The sequence below is a fragment of the Phalacrocorax carbo genome, chromosome 11 (genome assembly GCF_963921805.1).
Source record: "Phalacrocorax carbo chromosome 11, bPhaCar2.1, whole genome shotgun sequence".
NCBI classification, from domain to species: Eukaryota; Metazoa; Chordata; class Aves; order Suliformes; family Phalacrocoracidae; genus Phalacrocorax; species Phalacrocorax carbo.
In genome coordinates this window covers 13,853,198-13,868,230 of record NC_087523.1, presented here as the reverse complement: position 1 = coordinate 13,868,230, position 15,033 = coordinate 13,853,198, and the positions used below count along the sequence as shown (strand labels likewise).

The 15,033-nt window shown below is 39.1% G+C and overlaps 1 long non-coding RNA gene across 2 annotated transcripts in view; it reads left to right on the top strand.

Annotated features, from left to right (window-relative positions):
• Positions 1-1,271: 1,271 nt before the first annotated feature.
• Positions 1,272-15,033, top strand: part of LOC135315301 (uncharacterized) — a 47,982-nt gene continuing 34,220 nt past the window's right edge. For both annotated transcript variants that reach the window (XR_010374735.1, XR_010374734.1), the window contains exons 1-2: positions 1,272-1,382; positions 5,062-5,115. This is a non-coding gene — a long non-coding RNA (uncharacterized LOC135315301). The remainder of the gene's footprint in view (positions 1,383-5,061; positions 5,116-15,033) is intronic.

Sequence of the window (15,033 nt, the reverse complement as noted above, 5' to 3'; positions counted from 1 at the left end):
GTCAGGTGTCCATAAAATGTCTAGTAGTCACATGCAATAAATCATACATGGTATTGGGATGCAACAGACACGTGCAAAAGACATACTTGTGCAAAATAACTCTGTGCATAATTTCTTTTATTGGGACCACACAGGCCCCAATAAGCATACGATCTCCCAAATCCTTAGCTAATACGGAGTGGAAGGCTACTCCTTTCATCATGCCAAAACACTTTTTGTGCTGCTGTTTTGCAGCTGTTAAGAGTTGCTCAGCAGGTTGGATAGACAGGCCTCAGAACCATTCAGTTCAATTTTAAATTCTGATCAATTTTGAAAAGTTTAATCTTAATGTCAAGGAAAAACTGCTGAAGTATGTGTAGTCAGTTGACAGACTCTGTGGAGAAAATAGGAACCACTTACATCAAGGTGTAATTCATAACATTTAACCAAATTGACATGTTTTTAGGACTTTGCCATATGCTCCATGCATTCCAGAAAGGGTCCTCTCAGTCCCGTAGAGGTGTGACACACACAGTTTGGGATGATTGTGGCTATCTTCCTGTCAAGACCCAAACACTGGTTGTCATACATTGGAGAGAGAAATACCTGAAAAATTAAACACACATACACTCTTTTCAAATCTATGTTTAAAAGTCTGTGACTTGCCCAACAGGTTTTTGAGAGGAAAGCAGGAAAGCATTCCATCCTTACCATCTCCTTGATTCTACTTTGTGTGGAGAATTCCTTTCATTCAAGGCTGATAATGTGAAGTATAAACATCATTGATATAATGTATGACACCTCGCTATCAAGCTTTACTGCAACTAGAATTTGTTCAACGTAAAAGTCATTACTTAGCCAGGAGAAGTAATACTTAATGACTAGTAGCAGTACAAATTCCCTTCTGTGACGATATAAGATGATTTAAAATGTAATGTTGTTCCTTCATATGTGGCGTTTTCTTGCATGATCTAAAAATTTGTTTTGTTTCTTGGCTTTAAAACAATTATTTCCTGCTGAAAGCTGTGGAAGCATTTTTATATGTGTTTCTTGAGAGCACTGGGGATTCTAAATTATATTTTCTTGTAATTGTCAGAACTGTGCATGAAATAAAATGCAATGTAGGATGCCTCACCAGTTATTATCCTTTATTTTGGTCACATACAAAAATATTCTGCTATTACCAGTCACTGCTGGCTCCCTGAACTTTGAACGCTTAAGAAAAACTTGGAAAATAACATCAAATGGGAAAAGTCCATATCTGTAAAAGTGCCGACCAGGCAGTGTTTTACTGCATGTTGAACAGGATCCAGGGGCCAAGTGCCAGCTGTGCTGTTTCAGATGACAAATGCATTACCTGTGCTGGGCAGAGGTGCCTTGAGTTCTTGGCCTCAGGGTGACAGGTAAAGGGGAATGTCCATACAAATATACCTCTATTTTCTAGAAGAGTAGATTAAACTTCTCATAGTGATGTTTTTATGTTTTGGTTTGTTTGGGGTCTTTCTCTGATTCATTTTCCTTTCTCCACAGGAAAAGTAACTGAAGTAATAATCATTAGAAATAGAATAAACACAGCAGAAAGCATAAATGAATTATGTAATCCAGAGAAACAAAAAATGTCAAAAAGATGGTCTGTACTGCACACTCCCTGTTTTGGAGACATAAGCTATCTGCATGTACTGTTGACTTCAATAGTGGTAGAAGATACTCTTCAGGTTTGGTCCTGAATATTAAAAATAGGGAAGACAGAGGGTAATTTCACAACGTTTGGTAAATAGCAATGTTAGTTCACTTCCTGCTTGCAGGACATTAATCACACTGATTTGGATTGCTCAGATATGTAATTGTGCTGCTAAATCTGAGCAGTTGTAAAGCTAACTGTACAGTGTTGCTTGGCAATACACAATTGCCCTTTTGTTCATAATTGTGTCTAATTTGCAGTATTTTTAAACTAGTTGCACATGTCAATCATTTCTCACAGACAATGGATTTTACTCTTTACTAGTTTGAAGGGTTTGTATGAAACAAATAACCCCCTAAAAATACTGGAAACTGAAAAAACTATTAGGAAAATCTTTGAATTTGAAAGGAGTCTTATCTTTTTTGTTCTGACAAATATTTTATTTTAAAGTCTTAAAAATTAAATTTAAAAAGATTGTTTTTAAACTAAGAAAAAGAAAAGCCTTCACTAACCTTGTTCCATGAATTCCTAATTCTAAATATTTTTTACATCTTTTCTAAATCAGAATTGCCTGGTAACAACAAAAATATTGATCAGCATAGTTTCTTCTTTACTTGATATGTTAAAAGTAAAAACCCCTGCAATTTCTCAGATTCATCAAAATTTATTGTATTCCTTTTCATTCCAAAAATTAATAACTGCACATTTATACAAAATATATACCACATATAGCAAAACGCAGCCATTACCAGGTAAGAGAAGCTCAAATTTAATTAACAGCATTTAATTAACTATATGGCCATCAATCAAATGACATTTTCTAGTAGAAAATTCTCATGGTCCCTCTGTTCATTATCTCTTAGACTGCTATCTTGTATGTCTGACATTTGTAAAAATAATATCTACCTGGCCTCCCCCACCCCCTATTTCATGCAGTGATAAGCACAGGTAAGGTTGTGCCTTGGTTTTACTTACATTGGTAGCCACATTTCAAACGTTAGTCTTGATTTCTTGTCTCTTGCTTCCATTTAAGACCACTTATTCCCATTCAGAAAGATCATTTATTTTTCCTTCCCCCCCTTACTTAGAAACTCAACTGTATTAATATTATAGTTATACATATATTTTCCTGTCATCATTACAGTATTTTAGCTAGTTTTCTTGATAGTTGTTAACCCATCCCAGAAATTGCATGATATGATATCAAATTAAGGTGAATATGTGTAACATTAAAATGGAAAATTTATGTAGAATGAAAGTACTTTTCATTGTGCATTTGTTCAGCTGTGTTATTCTCTTTGAGTCTTGTCTGTCCTTTCCATTCTTCCTGATGCTCGCTCTCCTGATTGGTTAGGTTTATCGTGTTTGGGTTTTTTTATTATTATTTTTTGTGAAGGGTAAAATAATGGGTGAGAAGCCACGATTAATACTTTGTCAGTCATTTACCCTAATGTCCACTCAGGAGAAGGATTAATTTTTCAACTAATGGTTTAACAAGTAATTCTGAGGTACAGCTGTACTGCTAGTTTAGCACAGACTAGCATTAGTCCAGAGCTGTCTGACAGCTAATTTATTAGTAAATTACTTCGTTGACTCTCTTAATGTTTGAATGAACGCAAGCTCTGTACTTCCTTAATGAATGAAAGCATGGGCTTTATCCCACGGAACATTTAACTTCTGGCTGATATTACAACTGACTATCTAAGCCAGAAAGGCTTATAAAGCATTTCTTTAGTAAAGTATGGGAATAAATAAACACATGTTGAGGATGTTCTTTCATTTGAAGCTGATTATCATTTTCCTCTTTATGTGCCTGTAGCTTTGTGGTAGATGTGAGTCATCAGGAGGAATAATGAAGGTGAAAGCTTGATTAGTACTTTTGCAATGGTGATATGTGACAGAAGGAGCTGTATCAAAGCTGAGATGTAGGGCTTGGGAAGGGCAGGTGTATAGGAAGTAAAACTAGTCAGAAATATAGGTAAAGGCTTAATGATGTAGGATTAGATTTTAGGAAAAAAAGATAGGCACTAATCAGAACAAATTAAATCTGTGCACCTGTATATTTGCAGTTTTTACTCGCTGTGTTTAAATGGTATGCTTAAAGTATTTAGCTTAGTGGATAGTTAGAGTGAAGTACTCTGTGATTCTGTGAGGAGATCAGGTGGCATGGCTAAAGCAACAGGTAAGAAGAACTATTATAAAAATATTTTGTAGTATGGACTGGCATAGTCAGTAGTAATGTCTGTGAAAATTGTTTCCATACCAAGTCTTAGTAGTCAGAAATTCTCTCTGATATCTAAATAGAATTGGCTTTTTCTTAGTGTCAGCTTGTGCTTAATTAGCATGTGCAATTTGACCACTAGTCTAATCAGTTTAGCATGATCAGCCACTTTATTCCTGGTGCAAATTTTTCAGCAAACAACCTGAAGTTCCAGAGGGGTTAACTGACGTCACAGGTGCCATACCTCTGTGAATCTCAGCTGTCCTGGAAGCTGTCACTGACAGACAGTTTTCAATTAAATAAAGAGGCTTCAGAATTAGCAGCTGCAGGCAAGCTAAATGAAAATGAGGGAATGAAGACTGCAAAGGCCCTTTAAAAATACATGTGTAAGGTTTGGGTTTTTTTTCAGATAGAACTTCCAGGTTTTTTCACAGACTGGTTCATCTGCCTAGAAGCAAGCAGCCCCCTCATACAGAGCTGTGATGTCACCTGTTAGCCTTGGCTTTGTTATAGCTGTCCCTGGCAATAACCATTACAGTCGATGTTGTAAAACTTTCTGTTATATCTCCTGTTACATGCTCACAACTTCAATTTTGAGTTGACACTTTCCACACCTGGTCTCTGTCCTTTTTAATGCACATTTTGAATACAGTGCTGGTGGTAGTCACTGAGATGTGCATGACATATTTTTTCTTAAAATAAAATAAAGCATGACAGTAACTTTATCTTTGATATGATAAACTCTGTATGAAGACGAAGACTAGTGGACGGGGTCAAGGCTTTGGAGAATGAAAGATTTCTGTGTTTGAACTGTGACAACTTGGCAGAAGTTCCTACAGGAGATGAGAAATTGCCCCATGTCATCTTTGTGAAATGTTCAGCTAAAATAAAGCCTTTCTTGCTTTTCTTTGTCCTCCTTGTTTATAGTACACTGCAAAATGTGTGGAACAGTCAGTTTCTCAAGCTCACAGCTTGAGTTTTGGTTTGCTTAACTGCAAAATCTCTATTAATATGGTTGTAGTGGGAGATGACTTATAAAAATATTTAAGGCATTAAATCTTGTAAGGCAAAATGATTTTTTTTCTGAATAGTAGAGATGCAAAACTGTGGAGGTGTTTTATGAATACCTCATTCTACTTAAAAATGTAATTCGAAACACTAAATGGAGTTTGCTTTTCAGATGCTTGACATGACTGCGTACATTTGAAAAGGAAGAGACATCCACTTCTACAAAGTAAGGTTTTGTACTACAGTAAGTATGTCTGATATGATGGACTAGTTCCTGTAGGGAGTTGGAGGTTATAAGGTTTACTGTGGAAACTCCACCTGGGAAAGGTTATCAGATTCTATCAATTTAACCTATACCCTTTCATGGGCATCATTATGTTCCTTTGTTAAAGGAAGTTAGGGAGAGATGCAAGTATTAGGCAGCATTCCCCAGCATGAGGAAGAACATTCCCACTGTCCCTCACCAACCCCAGGGACAGTACACAAAGTTCTTCCTGACCATGGAAACAAGACAGACACAGTATAACAGAAACAGAGGGTCTGTCCTGCTGCAATAGGAACCCTGAACATCCTTGTTTCCATCATTTGCTGCACCTGATAACCCTTTTTACCCCTTGCTCCTCACTGGACTCCAATATGCTCAGCTGAAGTGTATTACCCAGGTATACAAGGCAGTTTTATCAGTCTCAGAGCTAAATGCAATGAGTTTTTTTGTTTTCATTCTTCCTGAGGCTTAGTGAGCAGTTAAGGTTAGTACCTAATCTCTAAGGCTTATTTATAAAGTGAAGTAGTTCCCTGATGTTGTGTCACAAACAGAAGGGGCCTGAATCTATGTAATTCTTTGCTTCTGACTGCTTTTGAATGATTATTTGTTTAAAAAAAGTCCTCTGAAACAAAATACTTTTTTTAAGAGAAGATTTAATCTTATATATGTTACACTTCATTGCTAATCAAGTATGTGTGTTGTGCATGTTTTATGATTGTTTTACAAGGTAAAAATATTACTGTATTGAATTCCTCTGGTTTTGTACTTTATACTTGTAGGCTTCATGGAGGGTGTTTTTTACTGTTTTTTTGTGGGTTTGTGGGCTTTTTTTGCTTGTGTTGTGTTTTTTTTAAAGGTGTTTTTATTGTTATTAGGCCTTAGCTAAAATTGGGGTTGAGATTCTTATTATTGATATTTTTCCATGTTACAATTTTCCTAAATATGCTGGAATGTTGTTTTAAGAAGTAACTAAATGTCCAGAAGGAAACAAGGGTTAGAGTATTTGATACATACGTCCAGGCATGCACATAAAGGTGGGTACAAAATTGCTGATGACTGGTGCATACAGTTTTTTCTCTACAATTTCCTCTGAAGCTGAATACTTACCCTTAAAACTTCAGAAGCAAACTTACGTAGCTTAAGCAGGTTATTAATATAGCTGTGAAAACAGAGACGACTTCTGTGGTGAATGTTCATTTCTGTTATGTGCAGCTGTTGAGTGTGTTGGAGATGTTCTTGTTGATGATTTCACACTACATTCTAATGCTGTTGCTGCTGCAAATTAATGTGTCATGTTTTTTAAACTTCAGTAATTGAATCATGCTTCCTTTATGTCTGAAGAAGTAACTACTGTTATGCCTGACTACTATTTTTAATAAATGGCTTTAATATGGTTTAGCCTTTATTCTACATGATTTTCCATTATTTTTTGATTTGGAGTAAGTAAGTAATAATTTCCAATAAATGAATTTGTTTACTGTGTTATAGTTTTGCTTTATTTTTTAAGAAGAAAAATTGTGATTAATAAATACCTCTTTGCTGTTTAAAACTTCTTCAATTAAAAAAAAAAGACTTGTGTCTTAAGTGCTTCGTAATGGAAAGATCTTTGTAAAAGAGGCATCATCCCTACTTTGTAACTATGGAACCTTATAAGTCTTGATCAAGTACCTTCCTCTAATCTCTAAATAAATTAGTGGCATTGGCTTATATTTTGCATTCTTGCCATAATTATTTTAGAATGCTCCAGGAATGAGTTCTTGTGCTTGGACTATTTAAATGAGATATTATTTCATTTGTACAATAATGTAGTAAGATTCCCAGGAACAGACAGAAATTTATCTCATAAGAGGACTGTTAATATAAGGAGAGGGGAAGTAGAGTCCATGAAAACTCATAGAATTATAGAATCATTAAGGTTGGAAAAGATCTCTAGGATCATCAAGTCTAACTGCAAACTGAGCACTAGCATACTTCATAAACCATGCCCTGAAGTGCCACGTCTATGTGTTTTTTGCACACCTCCAGGGACGGTGACTCTACCACCTCTCTGGGCAGCCTCTTCCAATGCCTGACCACTCTCTCAGTAAAGACATTTTTCCTAATATCCAACTGAAACCTCCCCTGGTGCAGCTTGAAAACATTTCCTCCTGTCCTATCACTAGTGACTTGGGAGAAGAGGCCAACACCCACCTCAATACAACCTCCTTTCAGGTAGTTGTAGAGAGTGATAAGGTCTCCCCTCAGCCTCCTCTTCTCCAGGCTAAACAACCCCAGCTCCCTCAGCCGCTTCTCAGAAGACTTGTTCTCCATACCCTTCACCAGCTTCATTGCCCTTCTCTGGACACCCTCCAGCACCTCAATGTCCCTCTTGTGCTGAGCGGGCCAAAACTGAACACAGGATTTAAGGTGTCACCTCACCAGTGCTGAGCACAGGGGCACGATCCCTGCCCTGCTCCTGCTGGCCACACCATTCCTGACACAAGCCAGGATGCTGTTGGCCTTCTTGGCCACCTGGGCATGGTGCTGGCTCATGTTCAACTGGCTGTCAACCAACAACCAACACCCCCAGGTCCTTTTCCACCATGCAGCTTTCCAGCCACTCTTCCCCAAGCCTTTAGCATTGCCTGGGGTTGTTGTGACCCAAGTGCAGGACCCGGCACTTGGCCTTGTTACACCTCATAAAATTGGCCTCGGCCCATCAATCCAGCCTGTCCAGATCCCTCTGTAGGGCCTTCCTACCCTCGAGCAGATCAGCACTCCCACCCAATCTGGTGTCATCTGCACACCTGTTGAGGGTACACTCAATCCCCTCATCCAGACCATTGATAAAGATAATAAACAAGAGTAGCCCCAAAACTGAGCCCTGGGGAGCCTCACTTGCGACTGGCCACCAACTGGATTTAACTCCATTTACCACAACTCTCTGGGCTCAGCCAACCAGCCAGTTTTTCACCCAGCAAAGAGTACACCTATCCAAGGCATGAGCCTCCAGCTTCTCTAAGAGGATGATGTGGGAGACAGTGTCAAAGGCTTTGCTAAAGTCCAGGTAGACAACATCCACAGCCTTTCCCTCATCCACTAGGTGGGTCACCTGGTCATAGAAGGAGATCAGGTTGGTCAGGCAGGACCTGCCTTTCATGAAGCTATGCTGGCTGGGCCTGACCCGCTGGTTGTCCTGCACTTGCCTGGTGAGTTCACCTAAGATATATCGCTCCATAATCTTCCCTGGTACCGAGGTCAGGCTGACAGGTCTGTAGTTCCACAGATGCTCCTTCTGGGCCTTCCTGTAGATAGGCAGTACATCAGCAAGTGTCCAGTCATCTGGGACCTCCCCTGTTAACCAGGACTGCTGATAAATGATGGAGAGTGGCTTGCCGAGCTCCTCCACCAGCTCTCTCAGCACTCTTGGGTGGATCCCATCCGGCCCCATGGACTTGTGAGTGTCCAGGTGGCACAGCAGGTCATAAATATCTTCCTCCTGCATATGAGGGGAGGTTATTCTGCTTCCTGTCCCTGCCTTCCAGCTCAGGGGGCTGAATACCCTGGTGATAACTGGTCTGATGGTTAAAGACTGAAGCAAAGAAGGTGTTTAGTACCTCAGCCTTTTCCTCATCCTCAGTGGCAATGTTTCCCTCCACATCCAATAGAGGATGGAGATTCTCCTTGGCTCTCTTTTTGTTGTGAATGTATTTGTAAAAGCACTTTTTTTGTTATCCCTTAAAGCAGTGGCCAGACTGAGTTCTAGCTGCGTTTTTGCTTGCCTAATTTTCTCTCTGCATGGCCCAACCAGGTCTCTGCGCTCTTCTTTTCTTACCAGCCCCTTCTTCCAAAAGTGGTACACTCTACTTTTTTTCCTGAATCCCAACAGAAGCTCCCTGTTCAGCCAGGCTGGTCACCTTCCCTGACGGTTCATCTTGTGGCACCTGGGGACAGCCTGCTCCTGCACCTGTAAGATTTCCTTCTTGAAGAATGCCCAGAGTTCCTGGACTCTTTTGCCCTTCAGGACTGCCTCCCAAGGGACTTTCCCAATGAGGAGAACAGGTTGCCCTGAACAGGCCAAAGTCTGCCCTCTGGAAGTCCATGGCAGTGGTTCTGCTGTCCCCCCGTTCTTACTTCACCAAGGATTGACAACCAAGACGGCTTCCAACCACCACATCTCCCACCAATCCTTCTCTGTTTGTGAACAGGAGGTCAAGCAAGGCAATTTCCCCATTAGGCTCACTCACCAGCTGCATCAGGATGCTGTCTTCCACACACTCCAGGAACCTCCTAGACTGTTTCTCCTCTCCTGTGTTATATTTCCAGCAGACATCTGGTAAGTTGAAATCCCCCACAACAACAAGGGCAACAGATTGTGGGAGTTCTGCCAGCTGCTTGTAGAATGCTTCATCTACATCTTCATCCTGGTTGGGTGGTCTATAACAGACTCCCAGCAGGATATCTGCCTTGTTGGCCTTCCCATCATCCTTACCCATAAGCACTCGACCTTATAATCAAAATAGCTAAGCTCTATGCAGTTGAAGCACTCCCTAACATATAGAGCCACCCCACCTTGTCTATCTTTTCTGAAGAGCTTATAGCAGTCGAATTGTGGATAGTAGTAATGAAATAAATGGTTTAGAGACCGAAAGGTTAAAAAATATAATTTAGGCCAAAGAATTTCTTCAGGTTATTTCTATAATCACAGTTTATATAAGCAAATTACTTTACTGAGCTCATATAAATATGGATTGAGGGAATGAATGGATTGTTCTGTAGAGGCTGCTTATTGAAAGGATTTTAATTTTATTTTCTCTGCTTTAAAATTTTACCTGGGCCAGAGAAATTTGTATGGATGAAAGTTTTGCCAGAACAAGTTAACTTCTACAAGATTTGTTTCTGAACAAAAAGTGACACTATTCCCCACCAGGAAGCTAGTAAGTACACCTTCTTCCGACGTGAAAGAATGTTATTTTTCATTGACTCAGTGATACTTTCCAGTACAAGAACTGCCCTTTGTCTCCTGTTTTCTAGAATTTGAAGTGGTATTGCAGATATGTAGTAAATTTGCAATAGAAGAGAAAGGGATAGATGAGAAACTGAATGTGTTTGCAGCTTTAATAATTTTTCCCTATAAGTAGCCCTGACACCAATAATTGTCCACCTTTTGAATTTCTTCTAATCTGTTTAAAAATACTTTTTGGTAACCTTAAAAAATGGGAAATGTTGTTTCAGTTTATTTTCTGCAAGTTAGTCTTATTTGTCTGGTAGTTTTTGAACAGATTTAGAATAACTGGGCTTGGAATTAGTTGAACATACTGGACAAAAGTTAGAGTACAATGCCAGCTACATTTCTCTGGGTAAGATAATGGGAGCTGGCATAAATACACTTGAAGGTATACACTGGAAGGAGGGAGGGAGTAGCTGTTTTGTGGTGGAGTTAGATGATTCATTTGGAATTATGACCCAGGACTGGTTTAGAACCTAGCTGCTGAACTTCAGCAGGAGGATTGTTGTGAATGTGCTGACTGTGATGCTGGAACTGTGTGAAGGATAGGACTATTTTCAGATGGCGTAAATTTGTTTTAATTTTATGGCTTTTAACTGTGGGCCATGAGGCTTTCCAAGTTGTTGTGTGTAAGAAATATGTAGAAGCAACTTTTAACTTGTTTTCGTTATCAAACCTGACTTTGTTTCCTAGTCAGTTCTCTCTCTCATTTGCACTGGGTACAGTAAATTAGTGTCCTTTAAAAACTTTAGATCAGAGTTTTCTAAAAATAGCTCACTTGCAAAAGATTTCTTGTACAGGATGTGCATCTGTTCACATATAATGGTGCTGGAAGTGCCATAGACCTCTTTAACAAAAAGTGGTCCTGTTCTCCACTGAACGAACACGTTTCCTTTCCAGGCTGCTTTGAACTAGTCCTTTCTCTCTAGCTCACTGTCAATGAGCTGCAAACCAGCTACTGTTAATCAGACTTCCTAGCCTCTACACGGCAGCTATGGAAGGAAAGAGGAAAGGCAGCTTACCCCACACAGCTGCCAGCTTTATTAAAAGGGAAATACTGTAACAACGCTTCGGTGATGACTGTGCTATGAATCTAATGTTCCCTTGTGTTTTCTTCCTGCTTTGTATTAGTTATTCAGACAGCCAGACTCAACACTTCTGTAGATAGAATCTATTGTTCCATGTATGTATATTTTTTGAAAATGGGCTTTTGCATTGTAATTATACTTTAAAATGATGCTGTTTGCAGGTTAAATTTATATTCATTTTAAAGGTAAATCAGAAGAATCTGAAGAACCATCTGTTCACAAAAAGCAGCCAATGAAATTACAACTTTTCTCCTTTGTACTCTATCAATCAGCTATCTAAACATGCAAGTGGATAAAGGGAAAAATCTATTTTGAGCAGGTTTTGTACACTTATGTGAGAGAATTGTTAATATTGCATAAAAATCCATTGAGGATGTAGTCTTAGAGGCATTTGGTCTATATGGTATTTTAGTGTATTTTCCCCAGAATGGGCAAAAAAAACACCCAAAAGAAAACTAACCCTAATTTTGCCTTTCTGTATCTTAGGAGTGAAAAATATTATTTTATTCTTATTCGAATAAAAAAATATTTTCAGTAGTTCCAAAACAGTGTTAGGGGTGTTGTTTCCACCACCACACCCCAAAAGAAGTTTTTTGGTAATCTGCACAAGCTAAAATTTCACTGTGCAGATGTACCTGGCTGCCTACCACCCCAGCTAAACAGCTCATCTCATGCTGCCCTTGTGTTCTGGGAAAAGACATTTCAGCTGTTTTCATTCTCTGGGTGCAGATAAATATAGATAGGTACAGATAACAAATATTCTGTAACTGATCTCTGGAGATAATACTTTTGGAGAAGTACTGAGGTTTCCCATCTGTTTGTAACCCTCAGCCACTCACAGTATTGCTTTAGGTAGAAAAGCAGTGGTTCAAGGACATTGCCTGTTGGAGCTTGTGGACTTTACAGTACAGGACCAGTGCAAACATGAATGCAGCAAGGCCTGTGGAAGTTTATTCTCAGCACACAGAAAATCTATAGTCAAACTGACTCAATTTAGGATTTTAAAGGTACTCTTGAGCTTCTAATGTGCAAGGCACACTTCATGGCAGTAGTAACTCTCCCCCCCCCCCCCCGAATGTAGCTTTTTCCAAGTCTCATTTAATCCACCTTTCTGTTTTCACCAGATCATAGCTTTATCTTATTGGGAGCTTTTGTATCCTTTCAAAAAAATCCCCAAGTATAAATTAATATCTTCCTCCCCATCCCCCCTCCCTGAATCCTCACTTGTGTAAGCTTCACTCTGAACTTGTTGCAATGTCGTCTTTGCAATGCAGAGCGATAAAAAGTGGCACTGGCAAAGAGTGATAAAGATTATGTAATGTTTAGGCATTTAAAGGTTATTGCATAAACAGGTATTCAGTATTACAGATTGGTTCCGTATTCATGTCTCCACTAAATGCTTCCTTGAAAGGGAACTGAGAAATTAAAGAATATGTACATTCTATGTTTACTAACTCTTTCAATAGGAGCTTAAATGATTGCTGCTGGAAGGCTTCAAAAGATGCTTTTTCACTATTTATGCTATTCTTCCCTTCTTTCTCTCCCACCCTGCCCAAGAGTAGAAGACTGAAAACATTGAAACTTTTTTCTTTTTTCCTTCCCTCCCCTACTTACTGTTAGTCTCACCTGCAGGGTGATTTTTTAAATGTGAAATTTCTGCTATCTCTTGCTATATCATCCTGTTAGATTCTGCTCCAAGCAGTTCGGATTTAAAGCATAGTGTAAATCTAAGTTGCTGTTGTACTCTTCTATTGTTGATGGGTGGATAATGGGTATAATGGATTATTCATTGTCTGTGTACAAAAAAATATAGTGGAAAATACATAAGGGAATGGGTTGCTTCTAACTGGTTTTTTCCTCCCCTTTTATACTGATGTACCAAAATGATGGAGTGCAAGCTGTGCACAGATTAATGTTTCTCTAGCTGAGTTGATCTTTATTAGAAATATGTTCTGATCCTTCCTAGGTGTCTTATCTGAAAGGATTTGCCTTAAAACCAAAAATCAATAAATGAAACTCAAGGGGACTGACCTTCACTTGTTGAAGTGTCCAGTGCAATCCTCAGATGACACAGGGTAATGGATATGGCTGGTGGGGTAGCTAAGCCACCAATATAGTGTAATGGTGGAAAAGTTAGCATGAATTTGTGATCTGTGAGCACGACTCTTTAAAGGAAACAGTATTGGTAACTGCCCATGAATATTCAGGGGGGGAAGAGGGCACAAACCTTAATGACATTCATCTCATCAGTACTTATAAATATCTAAAGGGTGGGTATGAGGATGATGGGACTGGACTCTTTTTAGTGGTGCCCAATGACAGCCCAAGGGGCAACAAGCACAGGTTGGAACACAGAAAGTTCCACCTCAATATGAGAAAAAACTCCTTTCCCGTGCGGGTGCCAGAGCAGGGGCACAGGCTGCCCAGAGAGGCTGTGGGGTCCCTTCCCTGGAGACATTCACACCCCGACTGGACGCGTTCCTGTGCCCCTGCTCTGGGTGTGCCTGCTCAAGCAGGGGGTTGGACGGGATGATCTCCAGAGGTACCTTCCAACCCCTACCATTCTGTGGTTCTGTGACAACATAAACTAGTTAATATGAAGGATGATTTGAGAACGAGTTCAGATAGATGTTCACAACTACTTTTTGTAGGAGGACTAGAAATTAGGAGGCTTCTTCTAACACTTCTACAAATTCTATTATTCTTTAAAAAGTGACTATGCATTTCTAATGATGGAGCTTGATGAAGCTTTTGGAAGAGATGAGCTGACAGAATAGGGAATTTCTGAAGAAAATAAATTAAGTTTGTTTATAAATCTTTGTGTGCTGGATGTGTAAAGGTACCAGCATTTAGACATTAGCAAAAGGGTCTGTCTGAACTAGACAAGCAAGAATTTTCTGTTTGCTCATCCTTGTGTTTTAAAACTCTTCATTCATGTGGATGACTTCTGTAGCTGTCAACAGGCTAACACTGCACAAGTAGAAGGCTGACATTTAGTACTAATTGTCTCAAAGTGTAAAACATGTTTTTATCACAGATTCTTTCCTTGCTCTACAAAATATCCTATAGTCCCTTTGTAGCACAAATATGATACAGATTTCAAATGGCTGTGATAGGAAGGCTGTGAATTAGGCAGGAATTATATTTCTTAGGGGATTTTGAACTAATACATGGATTTTCCTGTTGGGTGTTGGGCTTAAAGACGAGATGTTATTTAAGTGATGTGGTTCAAGCATTACTGGGAATGCTGAATCCAATCCTCCTGGGCAGTCTAATATAATAAGACTTCCTTAATCACCCAATATCCACCTTTTTGTGCTTGTTGAATGTGGGGATCCTTAATTCAGTATAACTTAGTAGACACTGTGCAGGTGTCAGCATAAACATAGGATATCTCAATCTAGAAGAATTGCCTCAGCAGAATTTTTCTTGGAAATGGTGAAGTAGCATAAATTACAAAAGCAGTTAAAAAGCTGATGATCCTGGAGGCGATTAGCTGAAAAAACCAGAGAGTGAGAAAAGATAGAGTATATTTCTCAGTCATTGTGATTTTTGCCACACTGTGGTCCTGAAAAACATTCTCCTAGCATATTTGTGTATCTACTTTGTATAAGTAAATTATGCATGTATATATCAAACAAGCCATTTACAATGGAATAGCGGTAGTGAATTTTGTTTCCCGCAGTATTTCATAGGGAATGTATACATATATATGTGTATCAGAGCAATTTGTCTAATAATGTTTTGCTTAGTACATATAGTCTCTGCAGGGGAAGAAGTATTTTAAAGGAAGAGCAGGATTTG